The 11,890-nt window shown below is 41.3% G+C and overlaps 1 pseudogene; it reads right to left on the reverse strand.

Moving 5' to 3' along the window:
- Positions 1 to 2,501: 2,501 nt before the first annotated feature.
- Positions 2,502 to 3,203, reverse strand: LOC120916027 (annotated as a pseudogene).
- Positions 3,204 to 11,890: the final 8,687 nt, after the last annotated feature.

Consider the following 11,890-nt stretch of genomic DNA (forward strand, 5'->3'; position numbering starts at 1 on the left):
GCGGACACGCCCCGCGTATTGTTTACGCGCGGACTTCTGTACGATGGTGTGTACAACCATCGTACAGAAGCCCTCTGGCAGACATGTATGGTGAAAACGGTCCGACGGACCGCTTTCACCATACATGTTTGTCCGTGTGTACCCGGCCTGAGAGATACGACGGAGTATCTGAGATACTCCGTCGTATCTCCGCTTGAATATGAATCTAGGTTACTAGTTAGAGTATACACAGGACTAAAGAAGATTATTTTTTTTGATTAGTCAGAGGGCTGATCAAAAATAAATTATGGATTCCCCTACACAAACAAAGTGGATGGAGTAATTCTCCGTGATGTGCTATTGTATTCCGACTTTGGAGGCTCCTCCACTGTCAGATTACACTGATCAACACTGCAGCAAATTGGCTGCAGCCACTGATCAAATGAAAGTTCTGCAACAACTAGACATGTGTGCATTGAGATATTTTGTTTTGGAATTTCGTTTTCGTCTGAAAAAAAACATTTTTAGTTACTCCCGAAATTCGTTTTTATTTATTTTGTTTCGTTAAAAAATGCATTCATCCGAAAATCCGAATTAAGGTTGAATCTGTTAACTGAAGGTTTATGGTGTCTGTCAAATGTTCTAAGAAGATTTGACGAAGCAGCTAAACTGTACTACGCCACAATCGTTCATTTCCGTACAAATGCTCCGCCCACAAGATATAGTAGAATTCTAATGTTGTATGACCAGTAATAATTATGTTTATTAATTATTATTACTAGTTAACCAACATTAAAATACTTCTATAGCCTATGGGCAGGGAAATTTGATCATAAATGTCCGCTCGCGGCGACTGCTTCGTCAAATCTTCATGTCTAATATTTTCTCTCTATGTCGAATAATCTTGGGTTAATAGAGTTAGGTTAGGCACATTCAACCTCAGGTTCGATAGACACAGATCACTATTGTCACGTCATGTCGAATCTTCTCTCTATATCGAACTGTTGTCACAACGAAAGGAAATTAAAGCATTTTTTATGTCGGATCTTTTGGATTTCGGATTCTGCACGTTCGTTATCGTGTGTTAAGACGAACATGAAATCCCCGAAATTCAGACGTAAATGCATGCAACAACCATAGATGAATTGAAATTTGGATGGTCCTTGCTGAACCAACCAAAATTAGATCCAGAGTCATATTGCCATTGCCATTGCAGTCTCCACATGGCAAAGGGAGACAGGGAGTCTGATGACTAATACCAACTCATATGCAGATATCTGAGGAATCCATCGTCGCACAACAGCTTTTTTTTATATTTTTATGCACTTGTTATACTTTTTGTTAGCAAATTTTCTGACATTTTTCTCTGGTTGGTTTTACAAACACAAATTAAAAAAAAATCAGTTTTTGTAACATAAGGCTGCACCAAATCCCTGCAAACATCCCAAGGAAAGGCATAAACAGCATCACTCATTAAACAGCATAGCAGACATGAGAGTACACAGAAAATCTTTATTATTTTTAAACATTATGCAACAGCATCAAGCTGCCATGGCAGCTGACCTGTGGGAGACATGAAGAAGGATGTGAATTCATCCTGGATATTGGCATGGCAGCACTCCTGCCACCCTGAGAAGGTAGGATCTTTACATTCTTAAAATTAGGGTCTTTAAAAAAAGAGGGGCTAGGGTGCCTCCCAGGATAGGACTGAGCCTTAGCAGTGGTTTGGTTTGTGAAACATCGCAAAAGTTCGGACCCGAACTGCAAACCCTATTAAAGTCTATTAGACCCGAACTTAAAAAGTGTCTATTTTGTAGGCTTACTGTATATACAAATTATTGACCATAAAAAGGGTATGGAGGCACGGGTACTGCCCTGGGGGACAGGTATCAATACAAAACATTTTTTTTTTTTAAGGATAATTTTTAAAGAAGCAGTGATTTTAATAATGCTTAAAGTGAAACAATAAAATACGTCCTTTAAATATAGTGCCTGGGGGGTCCCTCTAGTCTGCCTGTAAAGTGGGGCATCTGTACTGTGCATAGAACCAGCTGCAGCAAAACTGACATATATAAAAAAAATACATTGAAATTGATTTTCACTGCAAGCTTTCTTTATTGTGTAAACAACGGCTTGGGGAGCAAGTCTGTATTACAAGGCCACAATTTAGTGAACTCTGAACGAAATTAGAGATTTTTTGGATTAATTCTGGTGTCTCTTTGGCAGACTTTGGATGGAAATAAAAAGGTTTTGCACCACAGTGAGCAAGTCTTATGTGAAGAATCCAAATTATAGTACACTCAGACAGAGATTAAAATCGTTTTTTAGATAAAGTCTGGTGTCTCTTTCGCAGACTTTGGATAGAAGTAACAGGTGCGGAAAAATTGGGCTTTGGGGATTGGTGGTACCTTAACACCATAACCCTATAGAGGTACTCTTTAAAAAAATCTGTTTTTTTTTCTTAACAAAACATACAAAAACAATGTCCAACAATAACCTCAAAAGAAAATTTCAAAATAAATTTACAAAACTAATTTGGAAATTGCTTTATTCTCTCGACCGCTATCTTCTTCCTCCTCTTCTATTCCTTGTATATACAATGCATTATTACATCTTATTAGAACTTCTCCAAGGTGTCCAGACAATATCCCATCAATATACTTTTCTGTATTGGCTAGCTGCATGTTCATGTAGCCATCCACAGAGGCTAGGTATCACTTGTATTCAATACCCCACTTCAGTTTCACCATTACTGGCTACCAGTAAGGCCATTAAATCGGTTGTATACCCCCGCTTTGTGATTTCTACCTACAGGTAAGCCTATAATAAGTCTTACTTGTAGGTAAAATTGATATCTCCTAAGCATGCACCATTTAGGAGATATTCACCCTGCATGCAGTCGCTGATGTCAGCAGCGCATGCGCTCTGGAGGCCTTATTGTGAGGGAACTTCAGAACTTCTTTCAGGAACCTAGGGCTCCAGCGTTCATGCGCGGAAGTGACATCATCGCGGCTCCGGCCACTCACAGTGCCAAAGCCCTTGAACCTGGGAGTAACGCCGGGGGAACATGTCAGCCGTTCTAAGGTAAATATTTCATAATGAGCTAGTATAAGGTGCATACTATCTTATTATGCCTTTGTCTTACAGGTTTTTTTGTTTGCTTTTCTCTTCACAGAGTTTACAACAGCTTTAAGGAATGGTTTTGGGTTTAGTGACAAACTCATTCTGCCGTTGAAGCCACCGCTGATCTACAGACCAGTGAAAGGAAGAAAAAATGTCCCTGTGAAACTGGCTAGAGGTACTTTTGATGAAAGCAAGAATTTACCTTTCTGTAAAAAAATTATGTATATGCACCTGTTAAACAGGTGCAAAAAAACTGGACTTTGGGTGTTGATGGTACCTTCACATTGTCACCCTATAGAGGTACTCTTGATGAAAGCAAGAATTGGCCTTGCTGTAAAAAATTTAAATTTTATGCACCTGTCAAACCAATGCAGAAAATTTGTTTTTGTGTGTTAATCGTGCCCATGAAACCTATACCATAAAAATTAACACCCACAAAGCTAGGCAGCCTGGACAGTTTTGCAGAGATTCCAGATCCCCAAAAAATTTAATCAGCTACATCGGCATCAGGGGCTTGATAGTTGCTGCTAATCCAGAACTGATTAATTTTGACAAATGTCCACCTAAGTCTGTGGACAGACCCACTCCTTTATCCTTCACAAAACCTCTGGCAGCACTGAATGTCTGTTCAAAACGCACGCTGGATAAAGGGCAGCCCAGCAGCTCAATTGCACATTGGGCAGGTTCTGGCCAGTGGTCTATTCCCATGACCCATTAACCAGTGCCGGCCCAAGACATTGTGCTGCCTGGGACTAAGAATGAAATGCTGCCCCCCCCCAGAAAAAAAATCACGCCAACCAAAAGGCCCCCACATTCATTATTTTATATCATGATAACTAAAGGGGACCCGTCATGGCTCTATACATGTATAAAGGAGTATAAAGAGGACCTGTCATTACTCTTTACATGTAAAGGAATATCAAGAGGACCTGTCATGGCTCTATAAATGTATATAGGACTATAAAGAGTACTTGACATGGCTCTATACATGTATAAAGGAGTATAACGAGGGCCTGTCATGGCTCTATAGATGTATAAAGAGGACCTGTCATGGCTCTATACATGTATATAGAGGACCTGCCGAGACTCTTTACATGTAAAGGAATATAAAGAGGACCTGCCATGGCTCTATAAATGTATATAGGAGTATAAAGAGGACCTTTCATGGCTCTATACATGCATATAGGCGTATAAAAGGACCTGCCATGGGCTCTATACATGTATCCAGGAGTATAAAGGGACCTGTGAATTGCCGACGGCCACAATGTCTTTTGTGCAAACTAATCAATGTACGCTAATTGTGTGTGTTTTTTTTGTTTGGTACCAAAAATATGTAGAAGAATACATATTGGCCTAAACTGAAGAAAATAGTTTATTTTTCTACATTTTGGGGATATTTATTATAGCAAAAAGTTAAAAAATATATACCGGTATATTTATAGCACAAAAAATATGCTGCCCCCCTAAAAGTGCTGCCTGGTACCCATGGTACCACCCGGTCCCATCATAGGGCCGGCCCTGCCATTACCCAGTGGATTGTCTACTGGAAAGGTCTCCATTTCTGTTTTCGCCCCTAGATAACCTTTCACCATATGATGCAGATGCTGCCAATGGGATGTGGCAGCTGACAGCCCTGGGCACAGAGAAACAAAACATTTTTTTAAATGCATGCATTTAAATGCAATGCACTTTCTCCAACGTTCCCTCTTTGACCAACAGAGGCCTCAAAACTACCTTTTCAATGAGACTGTAATCTACCAGAGTCTGGAAAGGTGTTACATAAACTCATCTTTAAGGTGCCCTCAAGATATATGGTCAAGGAGGGTTGCCAACCAATAAAGATCCTTCTCCTTATTGGCATAAATTCTCAGGTCCTTTCGCAGGCTTTGAAGAATAAGGGAGCCCACGCACCGCAAGTTTGCGGAGGATGAGAAGCAGAGTCCTCGGGGTCACTGAGGATTACACTATATGGAACTGCCTCCTCCCAGCCATGTACTACTCCCAAGGTTTCCGGGGACTGAAAAACCATCTCTTAAAGGTTTGAAGTATATCTTCCTCTGCTTCAATGCATCCAAAAATGCCAGAATAGTCCTCCTCCCTCTCCTCTAGTGTGCTCTGTGGTGTTGCAAGAAAGGTGTATGCATAAAATGGGCCTTGAGAGGAAAGAAAGTCCCCCTCCTCCTCCCACTGCTCTGCCTCGAGTGCCCTGTCCATAGTGACGTGCAGCGTATGCTTCAGCAGGTACACAATCGGGATAGGGTCACTGATGCATGCATTGTCATGGCTCACCATCCTTGTTGCCTCCTCAAATGGTGATAGTACAGTGCATGCAACAAAAAGAGAAAAACTCTGCGCTAAACCCACTAACACATGAAGAAAAAATGAAAAAACAATCCTCTTAAAATAAGGGATCAGTGAAAAAATTAAAAAATATGTGATTCAAGAAGAGGGGTGCTGCTGCTTATAAAAGCCTAAATACTTAAAACTCAAAGAAACATACATATTTTTTGTATGTATAGTACAGTGCATGCACCCTTTATCTGCAGCAATTGGCATAGGGAAAAAGATTCAAGCTCCTCTGAGCCTGTCATTGTTCCATACTCACACAGCTACTCGTTGATGGCCCTCTGCTGCATGTGCAGCTACTCAGCATTGCCAAAGTTGAGTTCCACCTTGTGGGCATGTCACAAATCTGGCGGTTTATGGGCAGGTGGAATTCCCGCTGAATATCAGCCAACAAAACACTGGCTGTGGTTCAGAGGTCTTTAATAGGCCAGATAGGGGGGGGTAGGAGGGAGGAGGGAAGGGGGAGGGGATGGGAGGGAGGGGGGGAGGGGATGGGAGGGAGGGGGGATGGGTTGGCTGGAGGGAGGGGGGGAGGGACGGGAAGCAGAGAGGGAAGAAATCTCACCAAAACAATCAGAAGAGATCGTAACCCGAAGAGAGGTAAACAAGGATGCCAGTGATTACATGTCTGTCCTATAATGTAAAAGGCCTTAACAGCCCAACTAAGAGACATAAGATATTAAAGGAGCTGAAAAGGTATAGGACAGACATCGCCTTCTTACAAGAAACCTATCTTACATTGGGGTCAAACACAAAGATATACTCCTCCGACTTTCCCAGATGGTACTATGGAGATACCATTTCCAAAAGAGCTAGAGGGATAGCAATCGGAATAGCGAAGGGGACTAGGTTTGTCCTAACGGATAGAATGACAGACCCGGAAGGGAGATTCCTCTTCTTAAGGGGAAATCTGGAGGAAGAGGAATACACCCTTGTAAATATATATGCCCCAAATACCTCACCGATGAAATACCTGTTGGAAATACTAGGGAAATTAAAAGATTTTAGGAGGGGAAAGTTAATATTGGGAGGTGACTTAAACTTTTGCATGGACCCGAAAGTAGATAAGACCCACCAGACATCAGAAACCCAAGACAAACAACTAAGAAAGGTTAAGGAAAGCTTATATAGAAATCAATTAGTGGATACATGGAGGATCTTTAACCCAAGCCAACGAGATTACACGTTTTATTCCCCGGTCCATGGGAGCTACTCTCGGATCGACCACATACTGGTAGACCATAGAATGCTGGAAATGGTGGTTGAGACAAGAATAGAAACCATGACGATTTCGGATCACGCCCCCATTAGCATATCCATAAAGATCTCAGGGAATCAAAAGCCCTATCAAAATTGGAGACTCAATGAGGATCTAATAATCAAAGAGAAAAGTTTTCTGAGGGTTAAAAAAGAATTAGAAGAGTACTTTAAAACAAATGAGATAGATGGAATTTCTAAAGCAACACTATGGGACGCCCATAAGGCGGTGATAAGAGGGATCTTGATCTCTGAAGGAGCAAGGAGGAAGAAAGAGGAGAGTAGTAAAAGAGAAAAACTCATAGGGGAGATTTTTAATCTTGAACAAAAACACAAGAAAATGGGAAAACAACAAGACCTGTATCTAAACCTAGTAAACAAGCGAAATGAACTTAAAGAACTCTTAGATCAGGACACAAAAAGGGAATTTAACTTAATAGCAAGGGAAAGATACAGGTGGGGGAACAAAACAAGCAAACATCTAGCTCAGATGGTACAAAAAAAAAATCAAGGAATTATATAGACAGAATTAAAAAACGAAAAAGGCGAGGTCTCACATACAACAAAAGATATTGCAGAAACATTCAGATTATACTATGAAAAATTATACTCGGTAGAACAAAAGAATTGGCAAAATGGGGAAAAAGAAAATAAGATTACAATATTTTTAAAGGAAGCAGGAATATCGAAAATTGGTCAAATGGAGGCAGAGGAGATGGACAGGCCTATCACAGAAAATGAAATTAAACTAGCATTAACAAGTTCAGAAGCCGGTAAAAGCCCGGGCCCAGACGGCTTCACTGTGATGTATTACAAAAAATACAAGGAGATCCTCCTCCCAAAATTATGCCAGTATTTTAATGGCCTTGGAAGAGAGTATAAATTAAGTAAAGAAGCATCAGAGGCAACCATCACTGTTATTCCAAAGGAAGGTAAAGACACGGGAAGCTGCTCAGGGTACCGGCCGATATCTCTTCTGAACACTGATATAAAATTGTACGCAAAGGTACTGGCCGGAAGAGTTAGACAGGAAATGACAAAATTGGTACACCCGGACCAAACGGGCTTTGTTCAAGGTAGAGAGGGTAGAGACAATGGAGTAAAAACACTCTTGATACTCCAGAGAATGAGGGCAGTAGGGTCCCCAGGTCTACTTCTGTCGATCGATGCAGAAAAAGCGTTCGACAGAGTAGACTGGGGATTTATGTTGCTTACTCTGAAGGACATGGGGTTTGGACAGAGAATGATAGATTGGATTGCAGCCCTTTATTTGTCTCCCACGGCCAAAATAAAGATAAATGGCAGTTTATCTCAAACTTTCTCAATGAAAAACGGTACAAGGCAGGGGTGTCCTCTGTCGCCACTCCTTTTTGTGCTCTCATTGGAGCCTTTTCTGGCCAGGATCCGTAACTGACAAGAAATAAAAGGGGTCAAAATAGGAGAGGAGGAATACAAACTCTCTGCCTTTGCAGACGACGTCCTCTTCTATTTGGATAAACCCAAAATATCAATTCCAAACCTATTAAACCTTTGCAGAGAATACGGGGAAATCGCGAATTTCAAAATAAACCTCACCAAAACGGAGATTATGAGTATAAATATAAGTAAATTGGAAGAGCAATTCTTGAAAGTGAAGTACCATTTCGCCTGGGTCAAAGAACTTAAATATCTAGGGATATTGTTAGCAAACTCTACTAAAAAAATGTATAAAATAAACTTCATCCCCCTATTAAATGAAATTAAGATAGAAACAAAAAGAGTGGAAAATAGAGCAATATCATGGATAGGACGAATCAATTATTGCAAAATGGTTATTTTACCTAAAATCTTATATAAATTTCAGATGATTCCCATAGCCCTCCCGAGAACACTATTCTCCGCACTAAAAAAATTAATTATGAACTATATATGGAGAAATAAGAAACATAGGATATCACTCCAGACCCTAAAACAACCAAAAAAAAAGGGGGGTTTAGCGGTACTGGATGTTAAAGGATACTATGATGCAGTGGTAATAACAAGGGTGGTGGAGTGGGCCAGAGCCAACAAAGAAAAAAGGTGGGTAAGTCTAGAAAATGTTGCAAATGACAGTAAACAGAAGAAAAGTATGGATGACAATGGTCAAACAGTTCAGTGTGTTACTGTAGCAGCGCTACAAACAGAGTATGTACTCTGAAACAAGTTCTATGGTGACATAGATATCCCAAATAATGGTGCGGGTGGACAGCGACAAATAACAGTGTCTTTATCCCAATGTGCTTCTTATCACCAGGAATGTTAGTGTTTCACCGCGTGGGGGGGTATTAGCCCCTTATGGGGATGCACTCACCAGACCGCAAGTAAAAATCAGCATTGGATACATCAGCCTCTGCCACCAGCTTTGCACTCTCCACAACTCTTGCTTAAGTGAGTCTTGCTTGTATACATACAAAGGAATAAACTTCTGATAGTGTATTATCGTTTAAAAGTTTATTGAGCAAACCCACAAGTCCCCTTATAATATATGCGTACCATAGTGCAATCAAACATAAGCATAAATGTACTGTGCCTGTTTGTAAACAGTTTCTGGCGCTCCAGCGCGTTCATCTGTTCCTGATCCACCAGGTTGACAGTCTATCGGTCGTCTGCTGCTGGCCACACCCTGACGCGTTTCGTCATTGGCTGACTTCGTCTGAGGGTGTGGCTCCAGCATTCAGCGACCTGTTAAATAGTGGAGCGATCATTTGGGTACCGCCCATCTTTCGCCGCGATCACGTCCGTCCTGCGCATGCGTGTTAGGCAACACGAGGTCAGCGTCATACGATGGGCGGGAGTAGGGCGTGTACTTTGGTGTCTTGTCCAATGCGGACCGGATACGTCTGATGCGGCTAGATGACGCTGGCCCCACCTGAACGTATGAACGTCAGCGAGGCCAGTGCCAATAGCAGGGCGGAAGTCAGCTAAAAAGCTAATTATCCCGCACAGACGCACATTGAAAAGTGAAGCCACTGCCCATAATGGGTCCGGACTTAGCAATTCAATGTTGAGACAGAAAGGATGCGCGCGCATCTCAATGTTGAGAACTGCAGGCACGCTCATCCAAAACCTATCAGCCACTACGTTTGTGGTGTCAGCAAGTCTCAATATAAAATCATACATCAATATCACTTATGTATTCGCCATAGCGGGAGATTCATACATAAATGTGTAAGTCCTATTACTATGCCATCACCAAACAGATGATTAGTTAATTTAATAAAAAATCACCCATAAATATATATATATAAAACATGATAAAATACATATATAAACAACGGGGGCATCAGTAATAAAACACATCATACTCAAACATAAAAAGATAAAATTATATATTGCCCGCATAAAATTAAGCAAAATATATAAAAAATATATATATTAAAAAAATATATATATTCCTAAAAAGAAATTTAAAAATATATTAAAAATATCCATAAGAGCCATATAGATATAGAATATATGTTACATTATTTATTAGAAATTAGAAAGCATATCAAAAGAGGGGGAGGGCATTCTTCAAATATAAGAACCAATAGCAATAATAATGAAAAAATCGTAATAATACATAACACCACTGAGACTAGAGAATCTTTAGTCTGAGAGATGAGTAATCTCATAGAAGTATGTGTATACTGCCATAGAAAATCTCACAAACCTGGGTGCCTGTTTAGGAAACGCTGCACTACCAAATTGGGGACATGTGCCAGGCATGGCACATGTGTCAACTCTCGCTGTTGGAGGACAGACAGAAGGTTAGTTCCTATATCACACCCCCATTCATGGCTCAAGATTCTGTGGCATGAACCACCTCTGGGCCTGCCACTGCAGAGCTGAAAGAATCTCTGCTCCGGTGTGGCTCCTGTCCCCTAGACAGACCAGCTGAAGTACTGCTTGGCATCTTTTAGCCTGACTCTTTGAATAGCCCCTTGAATGCTTAGGGGGTACTGGTGGTTCATAAAATAATTCAGCAGAGGAGGGCATGGAGGAGGAGGAGGGGGAGAAGGAGGAGTGGGTGGAGCTGACAAATGTTGCATCATCAAATGTCAAAGTTCTTTCTCCCCTTGCAGTCTTCAGGGACACTGACAGGTCCCAGAAGACTGCATCCACCATTCACGATGCGCAGCGCGACTCACGCATACGCAGTGGGCATCCAGCTGTGAAACAGCAAGCTGTCACAGCCAGGTGCCCATAGTGAAGATGCCGGCACCAGTAGCCAAAGACTGCGTGTAAGACCGACTGGGGTGAGCACACCGCTGGATCATAGGACAGGGGAGTGGCTGTTTTTTAAAAGTCAGCAGCTACAGTTTTTGTAGCTGTTGACTTTTATTTTTTTCACAGGTGGCTGGAACTCCTCTTTAGTAACAGGATTTGGTTGTCAGAAAATAAAGCTACGCATTCCCTAATCCCTCCCACAGACAGCACATGTATCTCCTGAGACAATCTGAGTGCAATAGCTATAGGCTCAATTGTAAGAGCAAATAAAAAGGGTGACAGGGGGCATCCCTGGCAAGTACCTCTCTGACTGGGAAAAAAGGCAGATAAGGTATAGCCTATTTTTAAGGCTGCCTTGTGGTGGTTATACAGAAGGGCAATTCAGTGTGTGAAGGTCTTTCCAAAGACCTTATGCTAAAGTACATTGACCATATAGACCCAATCTATATAGTCAAAGGCCTTTCTATATCAATATAAACCACTGCTTTGCCCCTATATTATCATGTGAAATCTGAAGGTGGGAAAGGAATATCCTGAGGTTAGTATCCATCAACTTGCGGGGTATGAAGCCTGTCTGATCAATTCTAATAAAGGATTTAATCATCTTGGATAGTTGAGTGACTAGCAGCTTCGTCAAAATGTTTAGGTCCTTGTTTTAATGCTATTGGATGATATGAAGAACATTCCGCAAGGTCCTTCCCCGATTTGGGAAGAAGCACCATATGGGCCTCCTATTTCTTAATTTCTTAACACTGACTATACATACAGTATATATTTGGCAGCACAATGGTGGGTTTTATGTTGTGCTGCCATTTATATATGATCAGTTGTTTCCAATGTTTTGCATTGAAAGCACACTCATTCAGACTCCCCCAGCACTGTAACCACATTGTCACCAGCAGCTCCTGGTGGTCACTTTGCAATGACTGGGAGCCAGCAGGATGGTTCACAAGCACAT

The sequence above is a fragment of the Rana temporaria genome, chromosome 1, assembly GCF_905171775.1.
Source record: "Rana temporaria chromosome 1, aRanTem1.1, whole genome shotgun sequence".
In the NCBI taxonomy this organism is placed as follows: Eukaryota; Metazoa; Chordata; class Amphibia; order Anura; family Ranidae; genus Rana; species Rana temporaria.